The sequence below is a fragment of the Semicossyphus pulcher genome, unplaced genomic scaffold, assembly GCF_022749685.1.
Source record: "Semicossyphus pulcher isolate SPU_LCO1_2020_fin unplaced genomic scaffold, fSemPul1.0.p SCAF_3, whole genome shotgun sequence".
NCBI classification, from domain to species: Eukaryota; Metazoa; Chordata; class Actinopteri; order Labriformes; family Labridae; genus Semicossyphus; species Semicossyphus pulcher.
In genome coordinates this window covers 31,455,203-31,474,235 of record NW_027211704.1, presented here as the reverse complement: position 1 = coordinate 31,474,235, position 19,033 = coordinate 31,455,203, and the positions used below count along the sequence as shown (strand labels likewise).

The window sequence follows — 19,033 nt, the reverse complement described above, 5'->3', positions numbered from 1 at the left end:
CTGACACAAATAAAAACCTCCATGGTTCTTTTGGTTGTTCCTGCAGTCCTCTGTATGAAAATGGAGGCAGCAGAAAGTTAAACAGTTGTTTCTTGGGGTAAAAAAAAAATCCTCTGCTGTAATTCAGACATTAGTATGTGTGTCTACGTGCATGCATGCTGCTAGAGGGCAGAGAAGCTGCCAAATGATTTTCACTGCGAGGTCGTAAGGTCAACGTCAAGGTGTAGAGAACGGGGCTCGGCTGGACCTCAAGCTGAATATCAATGCTCCACCTCTCCTCCTCGGTGGTTCTCACATTTACATCAAAGATCACATCCATCCTGCTTTCTCCTCCCACAGGCAAAGAGAGCAGAGCAGCCAGCGCGTCCTGTCTCAGCCACAAACTCAAAATCTCAGCTGCAGCACTGAGAGGTCGCCTTCTCAAGGTAAAGATAACAAAGCTCGCACACTGCTGAGTGGATGTCATTATTTTGTTAAATCAATCAAATTTCACACATAGTATACAGAATGCAGACAACACGGTTCCAACACCTTTCAGAAATATGGTCTAGCTTTATGGCAGCCATTGTTTTCTGTCTTATCAGCACAAATGGAAATCATCTTGCAAAGACTAAAGAGCAGGTTTAACATCAACAAGCTGATTTATGCCTCAGCGCAGGCGAAAGCTTATAGCAGGAGGCTTTGTCCTTTCAGCTCCTACGTCTGTATGTACACTCCCTCTTTTTAAATTTGGCACGAAATGAAGGTGGTTGTCAAAGTCATTTGGTGGTTAAAGGTCAAAGGTCAACTTCCCTGGGACATATACTGTAACAAGAACACCTCTCAGGAATATCTTCCAATTAAGCAGGAATATCCTCTGTGACCCAAAGATGAACTGATTAGAATTTAGTCATCAGAGGTCAAGGGTCACATCTGACCCGTTTTCTTCAACCTGATAATAGGCAACATTTAGAGGGAATTGTATAAACGTCTGCTTTGTTTTCTTTTTGTTAAATATATAGAGAACTATAGCATCCACAACATTTATTGGCTCTCTCGACTCTCTTTCCCTCCACAACTGTTCATTCTGCTGTTGTGAGAAGTGTGTAGTAACAATAACATCCTCTGCAGAGAAAAATAAACACGTTTTCACAAATGAACTCGGGACAATTAGGACCGGAGATTTTATGAACTTGCCTTTTCCCACATAAAGAACACAATGGAAGATTGTCCATGTGAGTCTCATTGTCATCTACTAGAAATTCTCTTTAGGTTGAGGTGAGCATTGGCAGCGTGCAGGAGGAGCAGGATGACTCTTCCTTAATGGTGACTACAACTTGTATGGGTTGTATCCGCTATAAAAAGCGAGGAGAGGAAAAGAGTACCGTAAAATTCGGTGCATAAGACGCACTTTTTGTTCATCTAAAAAGTGGTCTGCGTCCTATATACCATCTGTTATTTTGTTACGGTATTTTACCCATACGATGGCGCCAGAATCTTGCTAAAGTTGTCGGTTGTTAAGTGGTGATGTCACACCTCCGCATTAAACTGTTTCCTGTCCAAGCTGCTACAACGTCTCCTATTTACAATATGCCGGAGTGCTGTTTCGTGTTTTCCTCGCTGTTTAACGTGACGCTTAGTCACAGACATGCACCGTCATGATGGCATTTGCAGCCGCCACCCTCACAACAATCAATGTTACTGCCAGCTACCGCTAGCTACAGCACCGGTAGCTAGCAGGATTGCTAACTCGACATGGTGAAAACAGATGGTAGGCTGTAATTTGTGTTTTTAATGTGTTTTTCAGGAAAATTAATTAAAATAGTGTTGAAATAACCTTTTTCCCTCTGGGACACACCCCAAAACAGATTGAGTCTTATATTCCACTGCCACTTATATTCCGGATTTTACGTTACATAGGCAACTGAGGCAAGCAGAGATAAAGCTACGAAACTCTGTGTAACTTGAAATGTGTCATCAACACGCCCAGTTGCATGCTGGGACACTGCAGACAATTACCTGCAGCATTCACACATCTGCTCACTCGGAAATCACACAGACTTCTCAGTCAGTCTCTTTGGGTAAAGTCTGGACATTTTCAGAAGTGAAGTGCATGTGTAAAAGTTCCTGTTATTAGTCCCTCCTGTGAATGATTATAGTGCAACATCTCCTGTTTAAGGCCTACTTAGGAAATTGTTTTGTTAAAAGGGTAATGCATTCTTTCAGATATATCCCCTGTCCACCCATCCTGGCTGCAGTTACACTGTCCCTCTGTAGGAAACACTCGACAATATAAGCTGCTACTTTAATGGTAATGCTTGCAACTCTTGTCTTAGAAATGAATCTGCGGAAACCAGCGATTTGACAGATGACAGAAACTTTCAAAATATTATCTACATCATAACCTTTAAACAAAACATTTAAAATGCCAACAGAAATGTTACTATTACACAATGTGTCATTAAAATATGCCAACCCACCAGCACAGTGCTTTACATGGGAGTTTTTATCCTCAGTAATAAATTAATGCAAATCAACAGTGGTGCAAACAAACTCAGAAATGGCAAATGGCTCATTCATCAGTATTTGCAAGCTCACAGCGCTTCAGACTGAAGCTCCACCAATCCACTTAGTGACTAATTCTGCCCCCATTCATTCCATGAGAAGTCAGTAATTTGCTGCACCAAGCTTCGCAGCTATGAGGGCTGTTGAGGACAAAAATTCAGAATCAGATGTCATACAAAAATCAATGACGACTAATAGCAATAGTCAATAACCATCGATTATGTTCTTAGGAGTTAAGTCTCTTGTCTTGACATGAAACGGCTCCTCTTCTCGGGTATTTAACAGTATTCAGGCTAAGGTTTTGAGTCCTTGACCCGTCGTGTTGAGCTGACATGCCATCTCCTCCCAGCCAGAAACTAAAACACTAAACCCCACACAAGTTATTATCTAACACGGACAGTTATGTAGCTTTACTTCCACAGTTTGACAATGGAGGTGTAAGAACATTTAAGACAGGGCTCTCAGGTCAGGAGACGTTCTGCTTAGAATGCAAAACTGAAGCTCAGCGTAGATGTGAGAATCAGGTTGCGATGTAGCTGCCTGCAGTGGACACCAGATGTGTTTTTTTTTTTTTTTTACATGTCTTTTGTATCACCTCTGCTGTCTACTCACGCTGGGTGCCATGTGTCAGCCGTTATGTTAAGAAAAGAAATGAAGAAAGGCATCCTCTTAGGCCTTGTGTGCTCTCTTCAGACCAGTGTACATGAACACATTGGGTTTGTTTCGGGCTCTTGACTGAGGCCAGAAGCTGTGCTGCTGACATGATGCTTTCACTGAAGAGCAGCTCTGACATTTGCCCTTTTTATACAGAGATTAGATAGACCACAATAATGCCATAAAGACCTATCATGATGCTAGCTTTGATTTTTTTTTTTTTTTGTCTAAACCAAACATTGCTTTCTGCTAGCTGTTAGCCTCTTCTCTTTCTTTTTTGAGGTTGCTGCAAACATCTGTCCTTTACAGCGCCGTATATGTTTAGATGCTCTTTTGCTAGCTCCACTACAGGCGGAGGATCAGGTGGATAAGGTGGATCAGTATTGTCCTCTCGTTTGGTCTTTTCACATTTTTATACAGAATAGCAAGGTGAAATAAAGATGCAACATTCCAGCCCTGAAGATGCGTGTAAAAGGGGCTATTGTGAAGGTTCAGGTACGGTATGGTTAAACCGTGTATGTACAGGTTTAATTTTCTTATTGTACAAAGACTGGTCAAAGGTTGTCTGCAAATTCCTTTCAAAAAGAGTATGACCCGAATTTCCCCCCGGGGATTTATATTTATTTATTTTTTTTTTATATATAGCACAATCTGAACAACCTGATCCCACAAAATTATGTAAAACAGGCTATAAAAACACTTCACCTATAAACTACAAATGTAAAATAATAATGGAGGAGAAGGGGGTTCACGGTGGTTTTCTCTTTATTGTTAACTTGATCAATATGTAAACAGTTCCCTCTGCCAGTATCAACAGTAAGGCCATGTCTGCACGTACACTTGTATTTTTCAAAACAGAGTTTTTCCCACCTCCCCCCCCCCCCCCCCCCAAATAAAACCCGTCCACACAAGCACCGTTATAGAAAAATCCCCGTCCAAACGAAAACGCAAAAACACAACAGAAATGCTGTCATGAGAATGCCACACCAACAGGCGGCGGTATAACCCAGTCATGCAAAGAACAAGAAAATTGCGGCCAATCAAAAGTCTGAAAAAATCTATTGCTGGAAGACAGTGACCTCCGTAGTGCATCCCGACACCTCTGTTCCTCAATGTAGAGGACAAGTAACTGTACATTTATGTGTTAACATGTAAAAAGTCCTTTTAGCAAGGTTAGAAGCATCACTGTTTTTTGTCACATCTGTGATTTTGCAAGGAATGTCGCCTCGTTTGTGACGCCTCACAAAGGTGCACAGCCTGTCGCACGAGCCAAAAAACGCCATTGACCCCGTCTACATGTCTCCATGGAAACGGAGTTTCTAAAAGTTTTCTCCTTGGCCGGAGTTTTACAAAAGATGCGTTTTCAGTGACCTGAAACGGCGTTTGTGTGTGGACAAAAGGCCAAAACGCAAAGAAGAAGCTACGATTTGAATAATCGAGTGTACGTGTGGACATGGCCCAAGTCAAAATGAATTTAAAGTGGTGACTGCCCGAAATCCACTGTGTGCTCAGAGCCCTGTAATATAATTCATGTCTTTGGTTTGCTGTTTGCAGTACATTTTAAAAATTCAATGACCTCTGGATCATTGAAATGCAGTGAAAAGCGTGTCGTGCAATAAGATCTATGTGAATATGCAGTAACATGCTTACTGTTGATGCCCTTCAGCCGAGTCTATCCTGTTAGCGTTGCTGTGGCGGCAGCTCACGTCTCTTGGTGGGAGCTTAGTGTATGTCAATGTCAGCGCCTGCTGAATGGAAAGGAGAAAAAAAAGACACCACAGCTGCCTCTCTGCAGATCCCAGGGAAGGATCATCATTTATTCACTCACTAGTTTGTGCCATTAATCCGTCTGGAAACCAAGGCCTTTGCTCTCCGACACATGAGCTTCTTAGCCTCTGGTCTGACTACATTGTTTCACTCCAATCTGACTATCACACTCACTTCACACCACGAAGGCCCAGCTGTGAAGAGGTGAGAAAGAACTTCACTGTCTAGATGTATTCATGTATAACTGTGTGCCATGCTACTTTGTGCTTTAGTGTCTGTCTGAAAGTGTGGGCAGTTAAACAACATGGCGTCTCCCACCTCTCTATGAAGGCCGGCTTTTTATTCTGCCTTTGCCTGTTGCTGTTCAGAAAAGCTATTACTTTTGATTGACAAGGCCTTGTCTAAACTCAGATTTTGCGTGCTGTTTAAGACCAACAATATTGTTAAAACTCGTGATTTTTCACTGTAACCATCATCTTCCTCAAACCTCTTCCACTTATTGGAGTGGTCAAACCTTATCATTACCATAACCATGTGTTTGTCATACCTACAGTCTTTCTCTAACCTTTGCTGTATTTTAGTTGACATGTGCAGACATTGTAGAGAGTAGACAGTATTAGAGGGGTCGTGAATTACTCACTTTTACACCTTCTTTTACCTCACACTAACAGAAATCCAAACAGCTTCCTCACTGGTGGCTTTGACTGTCTTCATCTGAATGTCAATTTTTTTTTCTTTGTCTTTGGAATTTGCATTCTGGCAATAATGGCAGGGAACTCAACAGCCAGTTTGTAATGCCCAAGAATCATCAGTGGGGCATGGGGTCAGTCACTGTTGTGTTTACGGATGACTGAAAGACATAATCTCAGAGATTTTCATTTAAATAAATGTCTGTTAAGTCACTATCTATCGCCCAATGAGGTAACACAATGGTGACTGAGCCTATGTCCCACTGATGAAAGCCTTTGCATTTGCAGTATTACAGACTGGGTGTCTGCGGCAACATTCGCGAAAAAAAATCGCAAGCGACGCCCAGTTAGTGACGTGTTTTCCGGAGCTAAGCGGCTGCTTTTCTGGTCTCTGCAAGTGTTGCGAGTAATCAGTAATCTACTATGGCTGAACAAATAATGAAAAGACAGATGACCACAGATACAACTTCAAAAATACGTGAAAATCTAAAGAAAAAGAAACACATTCGACGCTCAGATGAAGGCAAACAGTCTAAAAAGGAAAGCGACCGTCAGCGAGGAAAATAAAAGAGTTACAACCATTACAACGGTGGACGTCTGGATATCTGGGAAGTGTGCTCCCGCAATTGCCGTTTATCAACAAAGGTGGCGCCACATAGAACGTAACTGAGATCTTTGAGATAATTAGTTTAACAGACATTTATTTAATGTCACCTACCTTAAACAGTCAGTTTTAGTTGCCTATTCTTTACTGGACCAATAGCAATGCAATTAATGCAATAATTAATTAAATAAACAACAGTAGCAGTTAAATTAATGTGGACAATTTATTCTTAACTACAGTCTGTATTTGTTTTCTTTTGCTTTCATTTTTATAAAAACTTGTGGGACCAAGGAGGGAGGAAATAAACAGGACTTGCTTTCCCATATGGACAAACGGTAGCAGGCTCCCTCCTGCCTCCCACTGACCTGACTAAAGCTTGTGGGCATGTTTCATGTCAGCCCATAATTTACATAGTCATAGTTGAGTTGGAGCTCAGCTTAGCTGCCAACAGCTGTGCTTCTGTTTTCCAAATCAAAACCAGCTGATTGGTTGTAGCTTTTAGCAGATAGCAGCTCATGAGGCTGTACTCAGGCACAGCTGTGTTTTGAAGTGAATGATAAAACATCTAAGTTTAGTAAATAAGCATGCTCACACTTTTCTCATTAGCCTGTTTCCCACTAGCTTTTGTGAGACTGTGGTGGGTGGATCCTCCAAGGGTCATGCTCCTGAAGAAATACAAGTACATTTTAAAGCCATGTGGTGATGGCACGGCATACGTCACACCCACAAAGCTCAACAAAGAAGAGTTCAGCACTTCCTGTTTAGTAAGTTTACATAAGTGATAAGAATGAAAGATAACGTTGACAGCAAAGTGTGACTGTGTGAAAGTTTATATACAGTCATACAGCTCGGGAAGAAAATTAAGAGACCACTCCAAATCATCCTTAAATCAGCATCTCTCTCTACATGTCACGCCCAACCCAATCCAGATCTGAACCGCATTGAAAACCTCCTGAAACTGATCAAGAGGAAGATGGACGGTCACAAGCCATCAAACAAAGCTGAGCTGCTCCAAGAGCGGCCTAACGTCACCCAACAGCACTGTGACAGACTGGAGGAGAGCATGCAGAGATGCATGAACGCTGTAATTCAAAAAACCACCAAATACTGATTTGTGAACGTTCCCCGAGTTAAAACATTAGTATTCTGTTGTTTAAACATGAACATGAACTTTTCTTTGCATTATTCAAGCTCTGAAAAACATCTTGTTTTCTTAACCAGTGATTATTTTCTGCAAATAAAAGACCTTGATGAGAATATTTAATTTGGAGGTTGGAGAAATGTTTAATACAATAAAACAAAACAAACCTATAAATAGTAGAACCATAGTCAGTAGTCTCTTGCAGTAGTCTCTTTTTTGCAGTAGTCTCTTTTTTCTTTTTTTTTCCGGCGCTTGTACGTATTAAAAAATGTTTGGTGAGACCAAAGTCTAAAGTAATAGACACATCTTCACACGTATAGTTTCATACATAGACAAAGATCAAATCTGAACAAAAATGCTGTGCATGTAAGGTAATATTAAATAGTTTATTCAAATTAAATAATATGGTGAACTTATTATTACCACATCCTTAAAATGTCACATCAGTCAGATATGATCTGATGTTCTCAAACTTTTTTGTGATATTGATCATGTAGAGATACAAATGTGGGGAAAGAACTTAGAGTATGAACCTACTCTCTGAATAACCTATATTAACGCTTAACCTAGCTCAAGCTTGGGCTCGCCGTAGACGACAACCAGCCGAGGCCCAGCGTTTACGCTGACCATCGCCACCCTGGTAAGCCCACACACCTGCTCACGCCTTGTCCAGCCATACTAGACACACACTGTTTTTCCACCATCCTTACAGGTTGAGACAGGGTACGTAACACCATGTGATATCAGATGATTTTATCATCCATTCTTTGACACTATGTTCAGCTTTTTCCTTTGCTGTATTTAAAATGATTTCCTAACCTTTTGTGCCTCTAACAGATCCTTGCAAGACTGTACACACTGAAACATGCAACAGAACACCCACTCATAACACTAACTACATTGCTTTCTTAGCCTGCATCATTAAGTTAGATAGCCTTTACAATCAGAAGACCTCAAGGACCCAGCAGCTTAACTAACTGAGAACAATTAGTCATATCTTTTATATGGTTGCTTTGTTTACCTTCTCTTCAGAGATGAAGGTCTTGTAGAAATCGTTGCAGAGTTTGCAGCTATGTTAAAGTTGTACATCTGAGCTATTGTCATGTCTTTAACACTGCTCTCATTAAATGACTATAATCAGACTCATTGTATACCATTGTCAGGTTAGCCATGAGTGAAGTATCAGCATCCTTGTCTTCCTCTAACTCTCCTTTGCCGTCATGATAGTCGTTAACTTTAGCTGGGCCCTCTGAGTCAGACTCGGAGTTCAGGTTGCTGACATACTGCGTTCATATACAACCTATGGCTATTCAGACATTTCAGTTTAGAATAACTTAAGTGGTGGACCTACTCACCAACATATCCATTCCTAGCTTCTTGCTACAAGTGTCCTTTGTGAAAGTATCTGCGTCTTTGTTTTTCCAAAATCAACTTGTTGTCTGAAGACATGGTGGCTTTGCATTTGTGTTGAGGAAAGAGGACAACCATCTATGGGCTGGTGTTGTTTAATACAGACTTAAATTTGCTCTGTGGACATCAGATATTTAATTTATTTAATTCTGTAACATGTGGGGACTCTCGGGTCAGTGTAGACCGTAGACTGTAAAAAGATGGACGACATGACCGCTCCCTAAAAGTGAAGCTTTTCAAGTGTTTCTCAAACATGGTTTCTGTCATATAAATGTCTGTCAAATAACTAACGCCATGATATAGGGCTCCTGCAGTGTTCTGTTCACGTGTAGCAGAGTAGAGGAGGATCGGTGAGAGGAGACGTAACTAAAACAGCAACTACAGTGATTGAAGTTTCCATATCTGTGAACGTCTGCTTCAGGCCAACACAAGATGTTGTTCTGCTGTTTAATACGCAGACGTGCGGGATCTTTGCTGTTGTTTTCATTAAGTTAAATGTGTGTTTTAGTTAGTGGAAGCAGCAGGACATCTTTACTGCGGCTCCACCTGCCCATCTCTACTGTGCAGTCTCTGGCTTCGAGTCTATGGTGTAGACGCATGAGCAGAAACCTCTGGAGCATTTTCCAGCTAGGTGGCTCGTCTGTTACATGCAGTGGAGAAGGAGTTGATGAGGGATCATGTCTTTTTTTGATATGACCTCAACTGGTTGGGAAGTAGTCCAAACTGGAACGGCATAAAGGCTGTTAATGCGCTCAGGTCTCACCAGTGAAACCTTTGTGAATAGAAGTTGCTTTGTGACTGTGTACCAGAGAAGACAGATGGTGGTCCATACACTCCTGAGACCAACAGGGGGAGTAATCAGTGATGGGGACTGCAGTGTAAAGGGAACTGGCAACTCTCAAATTTGGAACAGCAAAATGATGGATAACGTCGATGGAGACGAAGGAAAAAGTGAAAATCAGATCTGTGTAGTTGCTGTCATTCTGCAGTCACTGTATTCTGTGTACAAATGCCCATCAAAATAAGATGAACGTGTTTGGTGAAAGAAACTTTCCTAAATGTACAGAGTGAGAGAGATTAGAGGAGAGGCAAATATCAGAATGTCAGAACAGTAATCAGCGGCTGCTTGTTTTTGTCAGCTGCCTCGCCTCAGGCTTACACTGAGCTGGCCCGGCTCTCTTAAAGCAGGTTTGACTGAATGAATTGTCAAGATATCTCTGTTTTCACCAAGCAACGTTCTCCGTTTCACAGTCAAACTAAGCTACACATCCCCCTGGTGTCATGATGCAGTGCTCAGTCCTGGCTTTGTAAACAGTGTTTTTTTCATACTCGGGGACGTCAGGTCTTTTTAATTCTACAGCTAAAGGCTTTAAGGCATAACATTTATCATTTCCACATTTAAATATCTAAATATGTCTAGACTTATGTTATATAATTTGTTGAGTTTTGTGCTTACATCATCTCAAATGATTCCAACGATGCCGATGGCTTCATATCCATCTATCATTCTAGGTATTATTACTTTAGTTTACTCTGTTTCTGGGGATGGATGGGCGGGTCACATGACTTGTTGATGGTAAACATAGATGTGCTATTTTAGCCCACACTTTTTATGATCCTAACCCATTGGCTTTGGTGCCTAAACATCACCTGATTTTGACCTTTTTGACAGCTTTAACCATCTGTTGGGGCTTGCAGTTTGGTTCGGTTCAGCCCCCAAAAGTACTCAGGTGGAAGGAAAGATTTGCTTTTTAAAAATGAGTCATTGTTTACTTTTGTTTTCAAATGGAACATGCACTTTTACGAAGCAGTCTCCTTGAAAAAGTCTTGTGGTGTTTGACACATTCATCCACTCCCAAACAGACTTTGACTCTCGGAGTCTTTGAAGGGAGCCGGATCTTGTGGCTACGTTCCTTTCTTTTGAACAGCTCATCGTTCACGAGCGTCACAACACTGCGAGGTAGAGAGTGATGAGATTCGCGACTGGCTGCACTATATTCTCCCGTGTCAACACAAATGCATATTTAACATTCTGTGCTTTTAAAAATGAAAAGGAAACCATAGAATATTGTAGGACCAATTAATCAACATCACTGATTTGCAAAAGATTTATGATACAACTCTGTATGACGACAGAGATGTCAACAAAAAACAACAAACTTGGCGGAGGGTTGTAATGTTGCTCACCGTCGGCACTATGTTGTGGGGACATGATTCCGCTGCACGTGACCTAATGTAGTGGAGTTGCAGTTGAAAAAAGCCGCCTGTGGTAATTCGGCATAAAGAGGAGTGGATCTAGCAAACAGTGGAATTTGGGCACAACTACGAAAAGAACGGCTCTCACCTACGCCTTCGGTTCCCGTCGTCGCACCAAAGAGCCGTTCAAAAGAATCGGATCGTTCGTAATCCATCATGGGAGGCTTTCTCAAAGGCTTTCTGGCAGTTATTATGGATGTTTAACATAAAGACAGCAACTCCCATGATCCCATGCTTCTTATTTTTATTGTTTTTATTATGAGCAGAACAAGTGACATACCGTGCGTTTAAAGGACCACTCAACAATGTTGGAATAGTTTTGCCTAACTAACAACAACAGGTGGGGCCAACTAATAGTCACTGGTTAGCTTAATACACCACTTTACATGGGTTGTTTCGTCACGTTTCTTCTTTCTATAACCTCTCTGTGATTAGCTACTTGTACTGAAAGTATCTTCAGTTACAGATTCAAAGTACCCCATTGAAAGCAAGGTACGATCCAGTCCATTCACACTATTTTCAGCCAACACAAAATCTGCATCAGCCATTTACAGGCTCAGTCAGTATATGTTTTTTCACCACAAATTTAAATATAGCAATGTTCTGTAAATCAACTCTTGCATAATTGTTATCTAAGCTTGCAAGCATGCACTTCTACATGTTAAATACACCAGATATGACATGTAAGCAGGAGTAGTGGAAGTAGTAGTAGAATGTTGAACTGTTCCTTTAAGATTATTAAGAAGGAAAAATGTAGGCCAATGTTAAATAAATGGGTTACCATATTTGATGGCACAAGCCTAACTCATAGAGCAAATTAAGGACAAACCTGTCCCTCTTGGTCTCCCTTAATTTCTTAAGACGGACAGAATCCAGGCTGACATGAAAAAAACACTTCTGTCATTTCTAAGGAGAACTTTGTTCAAGAGGATTTGATCTATGCGTTATCATGTTTGTGCATTCTTTCTCGCAGCTGATGGATCTCTGCATGCAACACTGAGCAAAGCTGGCAAATTAGCCGCAGTAAATGCCACATAGCTCCATATACGTCGAGATTCCATAACCTGAGGCCATAAATGCAACAGAGCTTGTCAAAGTGCATTTATTAGAATATACTCATTACTTAAACATGGTCACATGTTAAAGAAAATTAAGCTTTTTAATCGCTTGAATTGTATTAATGGGATGATTGCACGTTAGATCTGGAGCTCTGAATGTGTCTCTCTACCGACTTAATGATAGAAGGACTAACACTCTGCTGCCCATCTCTTCTCTAAAAGGCTGAATTAAGAGGAGGAACAAGGAATGTTTCCTGTTTACCGAAACCTGTTTCCTTTAAATAATCACCTGATTTGGAATTTCCATACACTGTCACGGTCAGATTCAAACTTCCAAAGAAATGATGCATGCGTATTGCTCTATGATGACATGGTTGCAGCGAAAGTTTCCTTTTTCCATTTTCAGATATCAGAGATTGATAGAGAATTGAAGAGAAGTGATTGCTAACCTAGTTTGATGATTTACTTACTCATCTGCAGAAAAGTTCCCCAACTGGTTACTCACAATGCTGCATGCTCATATTTATTGGTTCTAGCATACACCAGAGGCACAAGGGAAGTTGGTCAGTCAGTCAGTTCGTCAAGTACTGGCTCAGAACAACATGTATGATTACTACTTGTTTTTAAATAGTACACACAAACATTCACATTCAACATTTTGGGAAAAAATCTATACTACCATAAATACATGCATTCAAGCATGTGATCAAGAACACGGGGAAAGGAGGATAAAATATACAAACGGTCCCTGGTGATATTTTTATGATGACCATTGCACATGTGTGGTAGATACAAGTATTTCAGATTCTGATGGCTGTCTTTTCATAACCAGTCTTATAAAAAGACCTGATGACCCTTTATTAGATCAGCAACACCTTCCAATTTAAGATTCTTCTCGACCCATACCTTTGATCTGAAATGGGGTGTATTAAAGACGTCTTTAAGGGCGGGTTCACACCAGCCTTGTTTAGTCCGATTGAACCGAACGCTGGAGCGTTTGTCTCCTCGGTGCGGTCCGTTTAGGTGGTGTGAACGCCGGAATGTGGACCAAACAACCTGACCATAGTCCGCTAGAAAAGAAGGGTCTCGGTCCGTTTCCAAACGAACCACGGTCCGGTTTGATTCTGGTGAGAACGTAAATGGACTTAAAGTAGGACCAAATACAGGAAACAAACCGGCCTAAAACTGATACACTTACAAGTGCCATGAAAATTCATGGTTACCAGATGATGCTCCATATGTTTTGATTAACCCTTTACCCCCCCTAGTACTTGAGATTTACCAAACACATTTATAATGTTTCATGTTGTGACTGGAAACACGTTTGGACGTTTCATAAATGACTGTATGAGCTGTGCTGAATGTGAGGTCGGGCACACAGAAAGCAGAGTATGTCGCCATTGTGCATCAGGTGGCGGGAATGTGCTGCTGTGAGATTTGTAAGACAAAACAACAAGCCAAGAAAAGCGTGTTTGTGATTTCTATATTTCACTTTCAATAGTTACTGAGTAACAAGTGGGAATGGAGGAAAGATTCAAGAGCAGGCCAGCATCACTGTAGTGGTGAGGGTGTACATGGGGGTGAACAGGTCAGAAATAAAAAGATGTGGATCTTTTTTAAATCTTCTCTTTTCGAGAAGAAACGATCAGAAAAAGATCTGTGTGCGTGACACTTTTGTTTATCCTTTGTTTCTCATCACAGGTTGTTTACAAGTGATGTTTTGGGTAGCTTCTGTCTCCTTGGTTGCACATTGAAAGGTCACAAACTGACAGGTGAGATGGAAAATCTGACTGGCACACAACACACAAGGTAGCCATGCAGCCAGGTTCTTTCTCCATGGGAAAACTAGGCAGTTTGTCCTTGTTACAGAAATATGGTTAACTTACATCTCGTCATATATAAGCATTAGTATTTGATGTTTCAAACTGTATTCAGCAACCAATTCTTTGCTGGGACTTTGGTATTGAACAGGATTTGTAGTTTTATGCTCAGTTTATCTTTGTATCATACTTATAAGCCAATGTTACATGTGGAGAATAACTCAAATGTTAGTCAGAACAGTGTGCATCCCCCCCAGCCATGGAAGTTTCCTGTATGACAGTCCATCACTCATTAGATAGCAGCAGTGATCAAGGTCACTCTGCGTCGGAACCATGCTGCCACTGGTGGAGTTCAGTTGGAAAAGGTCCAGGAGCTTCACTGCTGCATCTTCTCGCATCTGTCATGTATGTCAAAATGTCCAGAAAGTCTGAAGGAACTCTCTCATGGTGAAGGTTACTAACTCACTGAAGTGAACCCTGAAGTTCTTAAATCATATAGCATCAGCGCTTCCTATCGTTTCTGCTTTAGCAAAGATACATGACCGTTTAGATGATAAGATGATCCTAACGTCCTCATTTCTGTCCAACTGATTTCTACTTGTCTAGGACATTTAAAATAGTGTTTCAAACTACAATACGAGTGAATGAAAGTAGTTTGTTGCATTAAATTGTTAAAGGGTGGTATAGTTTTTCCGTGCCTTCCAAAATGTATTTAAAGGTCACCAAAGTGATTAATTTAAGTGTTTTCTGATCTGACAACTCTAGGGTTAAGGTTTGGCTACTTAGAAAATAATGAGGGAGGAATCATGTTTCTGGTTAAAGAAAAACAATGATGACTATCGTTAAGACAGGGAACCCAAGAGTCTGATTTCTAGTGTCCAAGTCTCCTTCGACTTGACTTCTTCCCTGGGCCATTTTGGGGCGTTAAAACAACATAGTTCAGCTAGTGCGACAGCAACTTTCATTATCACTAGATTTTACACATTGTCACAATTTTAGGGCCCTGTTGTGATTCGAGTACCAGGCGCCTTTCATTGGCAGAGCGTAGCGGGCGGGACGGAGTGTAGACCTGGATGAGGGCGTTCGGGTAGGCAGTTTTTGTTGCTGTTTTGTAAGCGAGCAACAGGGTTTTGAAGTTGATGAGAGTGAGGGAGCCAGTGGAGGGATATGAACAGTGGAGTGATATGTGCCGTTTTGGGTTGATTGAAGACAAGTCTCACCGCTGTGTTCTGGATCATCTGCAGAGGTTTGAATGTGCATGCAAGAAGGCCTGACGGTAGGGAGTTGTAGTAATCAATGTGTGATATCACGAGAGCCTGTAGCAGCAGTTGTGTTGCTCTGAAAGGTAGGGTCTGATCTTCCTGATGTTGTTCAGGGCAAATCGACACGACCGAGCAATCAAGGCCACATGAACCTTAAAGGTTAGCTGGTCATCAATTGTGACACCCAGGTTCCGGGCAGACTTAGTGGGTATGAGTTCAGTTTGTCCAAGCTGGATATTGATCTGTGGTTGCATAGAGGGACTGGCTGGGATGACAAGGAGCTCAGGCTTGGATAGGTTGAGCTGAAGGTGGCGTTCTTTCATCCATTTAGAGATATCGGAGAGAGATACGCGCCAAGACTGTAGTGTCGTCTGGTGGGAATGACAGGAAGAGCTGGGAATCGTCCGCATGGCAATGGTATGAGACACCATGGGAGCATAGATGTTGCTCGTAAGTGAACAGGTTGGAAAATGGATGCTGTCATTGAGGTGAGCAGTTTTGTGCAGTGTTTTACCAAGAATCATCGCTTCACTCTTAGGAAAGAAAAAAAAAAGGAAATAGACAAATTCAGCTGATCTCGTTTGATATGTTGATATGTCTGATATGTTAAGTTGTACATTCTCTTCCTATGGAGCCTGGTTTCTTGATCTGTTGCAGGAAAAGAAACTGTGTGTGGTACTGATGTATAATTAAACTCGACTTGACATGAATCCAAAGGCACATCTATGGATGTTATGTATGTATGTTCCAGCCAGTCGCATGGAAATGCATTTTGATGCCTTTGTGCCAAGAGGACTCTCACAGAGCACTTAATGTCGCTGTAACTTGATTCTGTTGAGCAGATACTGGCAGCTCTCCCAACTGAATTTATTTCCTAAAGCCAAAGAAAAGTCAGGATGCTTCATTCTGATTTATCCTGATCGTTTCAAAAATAAACAAATATATCATAAAGAACTACCACTGTAGTTATTATGGTTAGATTTCAGGCTCAAACTTCCATATATTATATGTAATGTATGTGAAATCTCTATAGGACGTGCTATAAAGTGATGCAAGATGTTGTAAACTGAAGGAGATATGTGGATATTGAAATGATTAGGACGTGTTGGGGCTTGCGTGCAGTGGTCTTCATTTAATTAAGGTTATTTCAGCCCCTACCCTGTCTGGATATCCTCTCCTCAAACTAGATTCAGGCTGCTAAAATAAGAGCAGACACATTGATTTTAAAGATCTGATGTCATGTCTGTGTACAGTACTATTGGGCCATTAATATTTCAACAGAAAAGCTATAATTTTAATTATGCAATACAAACTCTGAATACAAATGAATCTATATTTATGCTTACATGCACATGTTTATGTGTCTAAATCTAGTTTTGATCGTATCAGGGATGTTTTTTTTCAGAATCTTGTCGGTATGATCTCCACTCAAGGTCCAAATACTCAGTAACTGTGGAACTTCTGACCGTATCACATGGTCTTCATAAGCAGATGAAGTTTACTCAGATGTTATTGCATGGTAGAATTTGAACATCTCACTACCTAACGCTGCCATTTGGAGCCAGAGTCTGCAAATGAAAGATCGGCTGGTTTGAGCCCTGGTAATGCTGTCCCGCCCCTACCCCAACCCAAAACACTAGTAGAAAAAATGGCAAAGATCCCGAACGTCGACTACGGTCTGCAGCAGAGCAACTTCTCATATAGTCACAGGCAAATATTCACGGTTATGTAAAGTTCAATAACTTTATTGTCAGTGTTTGTTACGTTTCCTCTTGCTATTCCTCTGCTGCTCTGCTAATCCAGAACAGATCGGCTGCAGGGGCCAGATTTGTCAACAGAGCTGTCAATCATGGCATTAGAACTGATTCTATGGCCTTAAATAACTAATAAAAACTAAACTTGTAAGAAATGAACACTTGGACGTAAATCAGCATGATAAGAACTAACTATAATGACAAAAAACACGTTTGAGAAAAATGTATTTGACGTGTTTTTTCGATTTAGCTGGACTCATGTCCCATCTGTTAACATGGAGGAGGCGGGCTTTATGACCTATACTGCAGCCAGTCAGCAGGGGGCGATAGAGAGGATTTGGCTTTGGTGTTGACATTTTAAACCAATGAACTGTTCAACCTGAGTGTTTAACCTCATGTTAAATACTTAAAGCAAATTATACTCGCTATACAAGCCCCTAGTCATTAGTTGTACATACTGTTGCTGTGTGCCTGATAATCAAATTAAACACAATATATTTTTACATTATTAATTCAACAGTGCAGCTGCTTCATTAATCAGCCCCTTTTGCTGAAATATGTCTATTATAAATCTAGCCCTTTGATTGGTTCTAAAGGAACACATTGCTTTCAAGCAGCCTGGTGTTTCCTGTTGTGGATTCTGTCAGGTTCATACTTTTACATTTCAATCATAAATATATCGATCAGATAAATGTCTTTCTATGTTCTATCTTTCTTGTTAAAGTTAAATGATTGTGTCTCTAGTCTGAATTAGAATAATGGAATCATAATAAAATATAGATGTATCTATTATGTGTGCGTGACAGCGAGAAATAGGCCTCACTGTCGTGTTCTTGGCTTTACCTTGAAAAACTCTCGGTAGACTGAGTGTTTCTGGGACTTGTGTGACGGTGATTCCCCTGAGATTCTGCCCCAATTCAAGTCACTGAGGACAAAAAAAATATCTATGTTAACTTGAAGACTGATCTGACGTGATATCTGTGCTGCATTTTTTACCTCGTTCTCCTTTTTCCTCTTTTCCCCATCTCTGTCTTGAGATGGATTCTTGTTTTCTCCCTGGGTGTCCTCCTTCCGTCACTCTAATCAGCCCTTTTAATTACTCTCGCTATCAGCCACCCAAAGCCTCCCTGTCACCCCTGGGAATCTCTGAGAAATGGAAAGGGAATGTAGGGGCTGATGGCAGGCATGGGGCTCATCAGTGAGGCTATAGGGAGACCGGGGGCTGTGGTTATACAAGGACTTTGCCAGTCCATCAGCGGCACTGCCAGCTCGCCTCCTCTGCCTGCTGGGCAGCTGATGTCGTGATAAATGGGCTTTTCCTGTCCCAATCCAATCCAGCAACGTCCTCTAACAGCATGACACAGAGGCACAGAAAAGAGGCTAAAGAGGTGCTCAAGGGGTTTGGTCTGATATATGATAATATGTCAGGTCAAGTTAACTTTATTTATGAAGTGCTTTAATGTAACAAACTTTTGATTTTCCTCTTAAATATGACATTTGTAAGAGTTCTGTCCTTGTTGATTTTGTGACTCAGTGTGGTATCAAACATAGGCCTGTCTCCTTCAAGTTAACCTTTGGAACATGAGCCCGAGTTGACCTGCATTTGTCAGTTTTTTAACCTGTGTTGCAAAAAGCAATGCAGAAGCAATAGCATGGGAGGCTACAGCTTTCCAAACCAAGTCTCAAAATTGAAAGTGTTCATTGTGTCACAGGGGTTTTCTCCTATTGAGAAACAGATTAAAAGTGGTATAACTCTGAAAACAGCAGTATCAAGTTAAAAATCAGTGTTTCTCTGATGTCCTTTAGCACGTGCAGGTCGACGGAAGGGCGAGTGGAGCTGCTGCTAGCTTATCTCTACACAGCAAATTGAGAAGAGTTAAATTTCTGGTGTTAAGAGTTAATAACAATGTTTAACTCTCAGTTGACAAACAGTTGGTGTCAAAACGGAGTGTCTTTAAATCAAAATTGTCAGTGTCATTGCAGTAACATTAACTCTGAAGGTTTAACTCTAAAATCCAAACCTGGCTGTGACATTTGAAGTGTACATTCACCGTCGCACACACACACCGACTGA

At 41.1% G+C, this 19,033-nt stretch overlaps 1 protein-coding gene across 1 annotated transcript in view; it reads left to right on the top strand.

The window, feature by feature from the left end:
• The first annotated feature begins 337 nt into the window (after positions 1-337).
• Positions 338-19,033, top strand: part of LOC138606384 (bis(5'-adenosyl)-triphosphatase-like) — a 342,041-nt gene continuing 323,345 nt past the window's right edge. Inside the window, exon 1 of the mRNA XM_069678849.1 lies at positions 338-425. The gene's annotated coding sequence lies outside the window, so the exon portion shown is untranslated. The remainder of the gene's footprint in view (positions 426-19,033) is intronic.